We start from the raw sequence: 10285 nt of genomic DNA on the forward strand, positions 1-10285 counted from the left end.
CAGTTCAGTTCAGTTCAGTTCAGTTCAGATCATCAGTTCAGTTCAGTTCAGCTCTTGACAATACTTTTACTCTCACATATCACTATTCATTTCAGTTCAGTTCAATTTAGTTCAGTTCAGTTCAGTTCAATTCAGTTCAGTTTAGTTCAATTCAGCTGTTTTATGCCGAAGACAACAAGCCCTGAGTGTCTTGGGTTGTTCGATGGTAAAACGTAGGCCAAATAGCCAGATTCGTGTAATAAATTCCAATTTTTTTTAGATACGTTTTTGGATTTTCTAAGTTGATTTGTTATTTCCTGGTTTAGATTTGCACTAAAAGTTTAGGCTTTGGTTTTGTCTTATCAAAGAGATCAAGCGTTAATCATGTACCACTCAATTATTCATCTATATTTGTAGTTTTTAAACTAAGGATTGAACGTAAAAGCCTAGAACATATGTTTCATTGTTCTTTCTTATAATATATATGTGTCTTTTTGTTTCATCAGAAAAAATAATTTTAATAGTCATTTTAAGTTTCTCTCTCAAAAAAAATACAAATTAATATGATGAACAAAGTTTTTTGCTAGATACTAATTTGTTGTTAATTTTTAAAAATAAATACCCACATGATAATCGAATATTTTTTTAACATATTTATGTGATTCTTAAAATTATCAAATGACGAAAGGGTGGATTTTGTAACACTAGGATGATTTGGCCTTTACCAATTACCAACGACTGTCCTTTGGTGGGCTATCAAATTTTGTTTCTCCAAGGATTAAAAAGAACTTGAGAGATTAGGCCATTAATCTGATGACACTTGTGATTGCTAGTAAGTTGCTCATTTCGACACATAGTAAAGAGACAATGGGACCGCAGTCCACACATTGATGATACAAAAGGATAGATGGATAAGTGTTATAAAAAGGGCAACAACAAATCCAGCTTTCCTTTCAAGGCTGCTTCCTTTGGTTTTCGCTATACAAAGACGAACTCTCTTCAATATCTTCCCCTTTCACTTGCACCGGTCATTTGGTAGTCGTTAATAAATTGCAGTAATGAGAATAAATTATAAGGATAATTTTATTAGGGAAGCACCCTTAGAATCTCGATAAGAAGGCATTTTTTCTCCATAAGCAAGCAATCTCACCCATAAACTTGTGTTTTTGTCTCCAAGGGAAAACAATTTTCATTACCACTCATTACCACCTACAAGGTGGTATTGGATGGGCATGAAAATTCAAAAAGGAAAGTGGACACTTTAAGATAAATTAACATTACTATGGGAATGGACAATAATATTTTTCACAAATTTACACACAAATTCATTCTCAATACCACCATTTATAACCAACTACCAAGCGGGCCGGTAGAATAATGATAAATCGCTCGCTCAGGGTCAGTGGGTAGTTTGTTCACTGATCACAATATATTGTTTTTTATTTTTTTTGAAAAAGTTATCTTTATGTAAAAAAATTTATGCTTCAAATAAAAATATAATTTTTGTCAAAAAATAAATGTGTAATCTATATTAAAAAGTAAAAAGTAAAAAAATTACATCAACTTGTATGTCTCATTCAGCTTTTGTCCTTAAAAAAGTACATTGGGAATTTATAAAAACCTAATGTTTGTCTATTCAAAACAATGATTATTGATATATCAACTCCTATTTTTTTTTTGATACACTTGTTATTGTTGAACTAAACCTTATTTGCATATGTAGTTATGCTGAAATGACAATATTATCCTTGTTAAACATGTGATCTCAGCCAAAAATAAAATTTGCATCAATTTGTGTGTCTCGTGCAACTTTTGTCATCAAAAGTACAATTGGTTATTTCTAAGGAGGAGAATTCACAAGAGTGGGCCAAACTATTACCCATTTTCTTTTATAAATCCCAAATATAAATTACTCTCTACATGTCCCAAGTTTACCATATTGTGGTTTTAATAAGTCCTGAGTTACTTATAAATTGTTTGAAAGGTGAGATTTTGAACATTGACCCCGTTTTATAGGTCTTTGTCACTTGTTGAAAATGTTCGAAGATGGTAAGTAATTAAAAATCTTACCTTCTAAATCGGTTATAAGTAACTCAGGACCTATGAAAATCACAAGATAGTAAACTTGAGACCTACAGGAATTAATCCATAGTTGGGACTTATAAAACAAAATGGGTAATAGTTGAGATCTCCCTTATGAATTTCTCTTGTTTGTGTGTTCAAGATACTGATTATTGATAAATCAACCCCTATTTATGTGTTTGATACACTCGTTATTGTTAAACTAAACGCTATTTGCATATGTAGATATGCTACAATGACTATATTGTCCTTGTTAGACATGTAATCTCTGCCAAAAACTAAAAATTTACATCGATTTGTGTGTCTCGAGAAGCAGTGAGCACAACAAGAGCGTGCATTGGCTAGCAAAGGGTTGTAGAACTAAGACTAGTGATGTTCTGGTATGGAATAAATGTTATGGGAGTTAACCGGTATCCTTCTATGGCATGAGCCGGTTAGATGTCCTGCAAGCAAGAACACGTGAACTGACCTCGGGGGTTGATTCGAGGAAATCCCCTCCAATGCCTAAGTCAGTAAAGGATAATAGCCGGTATATCTCAAGTAGAGTACTTTAGTATGAGTGTCCGTACCTTATGACTAAGATCATGGGGTATCTATAGGAGCCGAGAATGTCCTTATTAAGATAGGACACTGCTCCTATTGGTTGGATACAATTATATCCTTTACAATACTTATGTTTAGGCCTATGGGCGTGTTGAGTGAGTACTGGATCAGACCCAAGTCCATTTAAGGATGGCCCAAGTTCGGCACACATCCCTATAAGGCCGACATGAGATAGTCAATGGCCTCATATGTATCAATCAATCATGACGGTCGTTAATGGTTCAACAATATATGGAACTTAGACACCTCCTATATAACTAGCCCTCAAGCCGGTATGATTGGTATATGCATATCCTATTTAGTCAATGATAAACCTTCATGGATGTAACCATCGTTGGGAATTTTCGGGAACACCACTGGCTTGTGGAATACGAATCGCCGCCTTGGTTTTTATACACAGGTTATGTCAGAGATTTTAGAATAACTGCTCCACAACTTTTTCCGTACTTAATATCACGGGGTATGATCGAGGACGGGAAGACGAAGAGTCGTCCAATCTAGGCCATGAATCTTCCTATAAATAGGGCATGGATAACTTCCATTTGATTATTTTCGAACTATCCTTTGCTTTCTTGCGTCCTTCAATCACTTTATGTCTCCGATTCACCTCTCCTAAGCCTTGCAATTTTCCAATATATCACCCAAGTTTCCTATTGTTTAATCTCGTTGCTCGTTCGTGTTCCTATTTCGCCAGTCTTTTTCTTCCAGGTATTTCCCACTAATTCCCTCTAACTTTCGTAATATTTCCTTCTAAGTTATAAACATGTCTTCCAAGTCTGATTCCCAAAATATTTATGAGAGCCCCCCTCCATGATCTATAATGACTTTGCGTCTTCCGGTTCTGATAGTCCGGTAGTTTCCGCTACTACACCAATAGTAGATTCCGCGAAAGAACTTAGGACTAAATCTCATAATGATTATAGCACATCCGAGAGAACTCTGAATGAACCGGCGCTACATGCGTCTCCACTTACCGCCATCAGGATCTTTGGGGAGGCCATGGGTGTGCCAGTTTCTGGGCAATATGGTACCATGATAGGACTTGCCCATCATTCGCCGTTGTTATATCCTACCATAGCCGGTGTCCTTCGGGACATGATGTCGGATGACGAGTCTATAACCTTGGAGGCTGATGACGATGAGGATCCTCCCGAGGTCATCCCGAAAGACGATTACGAGGCCCTAGATGACCTATATATGCCGCCTTGTGAAAAAGAAAATCCCTCTTATGTACAGATTGATGCCAACTGGAGGAAGACGTACATAAAGTTCAACTTTCGCCACAGAGGGGCCGAAGCCTTTGCCTTCCTAGATGATTATGAATTAGTGCTACCGGTTGAGGGGAGTTGGGTTATAGACTTCCCGATTAGGCATGTAGCCATATATACACATATGCTAGATTTCGGCCTTAGGTTCCCATTAGACCCTTCATTGTAAAAATATTTAAGGCCTGGAACATTTACTTATCCCAACTTACGCCGTTAGGGTGGCGTAATTTGATAGCCTATGCCTGGAGAATCCGCTATAAAAAGTTTCCTGAAACCCTTAACCTCTTTCGGAAACTGCACTGGATAAAGGAAGATGGTTCTGCCAAGGGGAAGGGTAAGGGTAAGAAGAAGTGGTTCAAGACCGATAGGGAATTGGGAGAAGGTGGGTGGATGTAAATGTACACCAAAGCTGACAAGCTGACAGTGTACTCCAATCTGACCAGTTTGAAAAACTGGCGGCCCCGTTTCTTCTGGGTGCGGGTACCAGAAGATTTTTCCTTGCGTCGGTATTAGAAGAAGCCGTGTTCATGAATGGAGCACATCCCAGACTTGCGCTTGACGTGTGGGGAGCGTGAGTCCTTTAAATTTTTTGATGCTTCCTCCAAACCGACTCTTAAAGGCGGGGTGAAACTCATTTCGGTTCTGCTGAATTGGCTTTCCCATACAGACTATATACTGGGGAATGCAGTTTTGTCCACCTTAGGTTTATGTCGGGCTGAGCCTCATGGTAGGTTATAAGGGCCATACCTTTTTTTTATTTATATTTGCCATTTATTTTTAGTGTATTTTGCTAATGTCTTTTTATTTGATCTTCAGGCCGGGAACATCTTATTAGGGACACTCTACATCTTAACCAGAATCACATTTTCATTAGCAACATGCTTTTAAAGTCTGTCAGGAGATTTCAGTCTATTCCCCCCAGTGTTTGAGGCTAGGATGGAAAGCGACCCGAGGAGGCCGTGGTCAAGGCGGCCAGTCTACCCCTGCTCCTGATAGGGTTTCTCCTCCTCTAATTAAGAAACAACAGTTGGTTCGTCAGAAGAGAAAAGTTGAAGAGGATGGTGACAAAGAACCTAATAAGAGGCCCAAGGAGAAGATGCCCGCCAATGCTCTTGCCTCCCAGGGGGGGGGGGGCAAGAACCTTCTGAAGGGTCGGGTGGCCGGGGCTGGGATTTCTACCCTGCGGCCCAAAACTTACATATACCTGACCCTTCCGGCGAGGATTCTGGAGCTAGAACACTTTGCCTAGCTTCGTGACTTCGATTTCATCAAACGGTCACAAGTCGACATACCAGAGGTGCTGCGGAAGAGGTGGTCCCGGTCACTTGTTCGAGACGGCGAGTTTTTTTCAGCCCAAGTTCAACGTCTTGGATGACGAGTCCCTGCTGCTAGACCGTCCTCTGGAGGGCGGTAATCTGGGCTACCGACTCCTAAAGGGCCTGAAGCTAAAGTACGACATGCCATTAGACGAGGTTCAAGTTGTCGCTGCTGCTGTCCACTCCCACAACTTGGTCGTGATAAGTTTTCCCATTTGTTTTATTTTCTAAGTAGCATAACTGTCGTTTGAATGTTTACTGACCAAGTCCTACTATTTTTTTTTCAGTCGTCCCATTATGGCCAGGAGCTTTGTGACCTCTACCGGTACTTCCAGTCTTCCTAGGTGACAAGGCCACGAAGGAGAAGCTGGCCGGTAAGGAGGTGGAGCTGACCATCGCCAACAAAGAGCTTAGATCATGAAGGACGATCTGGAGAAGGCCCGAGCTGATATGCAATCGACCAATGTCCTTGCTAAAGCGAATACGTTTAATCTAAAGAACAAGGACACCGAGTTGCAGAAGCTTAGGGAGAAGCTCTAGGAATCTAAGGCCGAACATACTCACTCTCCCTTCTAGGTTAAGATGACTGCTGAACCTTAGTTTCCTACTGATCCTCCTCATCTCCTTCCTCCATGGGCTCTGTGGGGATCTTGGAATTATACCCCTGATCTTGATCATTTCGGCTTTGGTCACCCTGTCGGCTCGTTGCGAAAGTACGCATCTTTCTCACAGGGCTATGTGGCCTATTCAGGGGACTTTTTCCGGTATGACCGGTTGGTGGAGTCTGACTCGCCATGTGCAAAATCCGAAACCTTAATTACTCATGATTGGCAGCAAAAACGAAACTTAAGCTGTGGGTTATGGACCCATAAATAAAATAATACCCTTAAAATGGTATCTAAATTATACAAACTCTCAAATAGAGTAATAATGATTACTCATAATACATAGTATGATAAAAATTCCAAATTGTACAGGGTCACTTCAGCATAATCCATCAGGAGCATCCATTTCCTAACTGAACTTGAGCTATCTTCATAAAGACCTGAATAATTACATAAAATAGAAAAAAAAGAAAAACACAGAAAAGTAACCTAAAATGAGTGGAAAACTCAGTAATTTTACTCTAGCCCGTATGTAAAAACGATTTTAGTTCGTAAACATTTTCACACAGAGGCGCATACTACATCATTTTAGTAATTGTTCGGAAATACTGTCAGAAAACATAAAATTGAATAATCTACTGGCAAGGAACATTTCCGTGATCTTAGCTCATTGGCAAGTGCAGGTTTTGGACAGAACATGAACATTAACATTCGACCACTCTTGGTCCGATCCTTTACATCGTAAACATAATTCCTCCACCTATAACTTGCCTATTTACCAGTTCAGTTCATAACTCCAAGCCAGTATAACCATTCACATTTTATAAAACTTGCATATATCAATATTCCTGAACAACACCCATATATATCGAGTACACATCACTTTCATAATTCACATATAACATTCATGATATCATACACATCACAATTTATAGTATATCATTACATGATTAGTATCACATGGTCATACATACATATACACACGGTCATACACATATTCTGTTGGATATAAAATGTTAAACATGATATATACGAGCAATCATATATAATGTTAGACATAAAGGTTACATATAACATTTACGGACAATCATATATAGGGTGCTAGACATAAAGGTTACCTTATATGCTAATTCCTTTCCTTTACTCCTTAAGTATCATCATCTCTTAACCTCAAAGAATAATCCTCCATAAAATCAATAGCTTTCTTAACCAACCAAATAGATTTTTGGGTTTCATGAATTATGATTAGAAATTTAGAACAAAGAAGTAAGAGGAACGTATAACAATTGGCAGCAATAACAGAAAACTTACAGAGGGTCTAACTCTTTGCTCCTAACTCCAAATCGAGTGATTTTTATGTCTAAATTCAATAACTTTTCGAGATCTACAACTTCGTGAAGGAATTATATGCAAATTCTGACTGTAAGAAAAAGATATTGGGGACAAAACAGTACGACAATCGAAAATCAAAGGAGAAATAGAGTGGGTATTTAGGGCCATTCAAGGGTAATCAACAAGAATAAGACACATCAATGAAAATTCAGATTTTTATTTGATGGTGTAAATGGAGGTTGAGGTTATAGTTTGTAATTTTCAAGTGGGTGAGAAATGGTGAAATTAACCCACTATTTATAATGATTTTAGGAAGAAAAACTCCATTAAACTAGTGAAGACTTAATGGTGAGAATACTTGGGGAAAAGTCTTCTAGAAGCCTTAGAGAGCAAGGAGATGGAGCTTGAGGAAGAAGATGAAATGTGTGGTCATGGTGATTTTCCATTTTTAGGAAAATATTAATATTTTATACTATATTATAATAAGTACTGCCACAACAAACATTGCTTTTGAAATAATTAAATTAACCATCTTCTAGAAAATAATCTTAACCATGATGGTTACGTAAAAGTTTCAGACATAATTAAGCTAATAAACATAATTAGTATCTAGTAAAACGATATTAAGTTTTGGGGTATTACACCATGGCTTGGAAGACCTCAGTGGCGCTCTTGAGCTGTTCAGGACGAAACATATGCTGCAACGCCTCAAATATGTTGGGTTGAGGGGTTTCGTTGGCACCTTTTCCCTTATCTACAGGTGGTTTGGAAGATCCTACCACTGGCTGCAGGGTAGTGAACCTTGATGGTGCCTTCCCTAGAGGAGTGTTGGTTTCATTTATTTCTGGCATTCCAAAAGTATGCTTAGGATCCATATGGTTGGTATGCTGACAAAATCGTGGCATAAGACTAAAGGTATAGTTCTCCTTTCCTTTTAGTACCAATTGTTTCGGTATGGAACAAATGTTATGGGAGTGAACCAATATCCTTCTATGACGTGAGTCGGTTTGATGTCCTGCAAGAAAGAACACATGAACTCGAGGGTTGATCCGAGGAACGCTCCTCCGATGCCTAAATCAGTAAAGAGTAATAGCTGATATATCTCAAGTATAGTACTTTAGTATGTGTGTATGTACCTTATGACTCAGATCATGGGGTATTTATAGGAGCCGGCAGTATCCTTATTAAGATAGGACACTGATCCTATTGGTTGGATACAATTCTATCCTCTACAATACTTATCTTGAGGTTCATAGGCGCGTTGAGAGAGTACTGGATCAGACCAGACCCATTTAAGAATGACCCAAGTTAGGAACACTGTACCTTCAACGTATCCATATAAGGCCGGCATGACATAGTTAACGTCTTTCATATGTATGAATCAATCATAACGATCGTTAACAGTTCAACAGGACTGGTGTGGAACTTAGACAACCCCTACAAGTAGTACCCTTACAAGACTCCAAATTAAGGAGATACCCTGATGCTATCTCGCATGTAGTTAAAGACGAAACTTCTCACGCTTTTTCTGTAATGACTTTAACTTTGTATTCCTCTAATCTGTGTTCTTGGCTTTGCATGTTTTTTTTTGAACCAATTAATGTTAATAGAGGGAATATATAATAACTAAAATAATATGTGTGCCCTTTTAATTATCATCAGATAATTGTTATCTATCGTCCTAGTTATTATTGTGTCTTCAATCAATTGGACGAAATTAAGTTGATCAAGTCAAATAGATGAAAACTTGGATAATAAACCAAAATAAACCAATGGCAAATGAAAGCACCCTTTAGTTTGGGGCAGTGAAGTGGGAAGATTAAAATGGGTGCGTCAAAATCCACTTTTTAAGTGACAAAAGACCTTTTATTCAAGTGTATGGCTATATATGAAATATCTACACAGGGAATTATGCTAATGTGGGGTCAGTTGCCTACAAGATGATGAACAAGGGTCCCCATAATTTGTCAACTTCTTGACTTCTTGTTCTATAACATGCATATGTTATTAGGATTTAGGACCCACATTAATGGGGGGTTTATGTCCATGGATGTTACATATTGTTGTATACATGCTCTCACTCACATCATGACATCAACAGTTAATACATCCCTGACCATAGCAGTCTACACCAACTTGGCTTCGATTCACTCTTTGAATATTTAATACTTTTTCAATTTCTTATACTCCATCCGTTTTCTTTTATAGGTTACACTTTCACTTTTTACACGTATCAATGTAAAATTTTAGTGACATACTTTCTCCGATTAGTAAGAGTTGCATCATTTTATGTTTTCACGCTTGTCGATACATGGTTTCAAACCTTAATATCTTCAATGATCAATAAGTAAAAATTATAAAAAGTTAATATTAAGAAAATATACATTGAGACGAATCTAACAAGATCCCGTATGACAATGTTTTTCCTATAATATAATAACCAAAGATAATCAAAGTATATGATGTGAATAGTAAACACTATGCAAATGGTGAAACTATTTCTAAACGAATGAAGTATATCTCTAATTTTGTATTTGTAAAAATTACAGTACATATTAAAAAAAATACATATTAAGACGAATTTAACTAGTCTTGAGCCTTGTCCAGCCGGACAGGGCTAAACTTGTGCTTGGTCGGCACGTTCTAGTTTTTGCTTATAAGCAATATAAAATGATATTATATACTTCATTTGTTTTTTTATTGCACATTTGCACCCAAGATCACATTTGAAATTCTCCCATTTGTGTAAATTTTCATTTGGAGGATTTCAATAAGCAATGAGCAAAATAAATGACCTTAGGTGTACCATCATATATAATATACCCAAGGCGTACCATCATAATATACCCAAGTGTATGATAAATGTTGTATAGTAGGTATACAAAATATGTGAAACAGATTTTCGAAATTAAAATAAAAGGACCTAAATACCCACATAATTATTGGACATATAGTAGACAATATGATCTAATATATATAGTTTAGTTTGTTGGTTCATGATGGTCTAGGTTAATTGTCAAAATTACTGGGTCGGACTACTATATGAACATAATCATGGGTTCTTTGGACAGGTAAACCCTAGAGGTGGGGAAGAAAATAT

The sequence above is a fragment of the Beta vulgaris genome, chromosome 4, assembly GCF_026745355.1.
Source record: "Beta vulgaris subsp. vulgaris cultivar EL10 chromosome 4, EL10.2, whole genome shotgun sequence".
NCBI classification, from domain to species: domain Eukaryota; kingdom Viridiplantae; phylum Streptophyta; class Magnoliopsida; order Caryophyllales; family Amaranthaceae; genus Beta; species Beta vulgaris.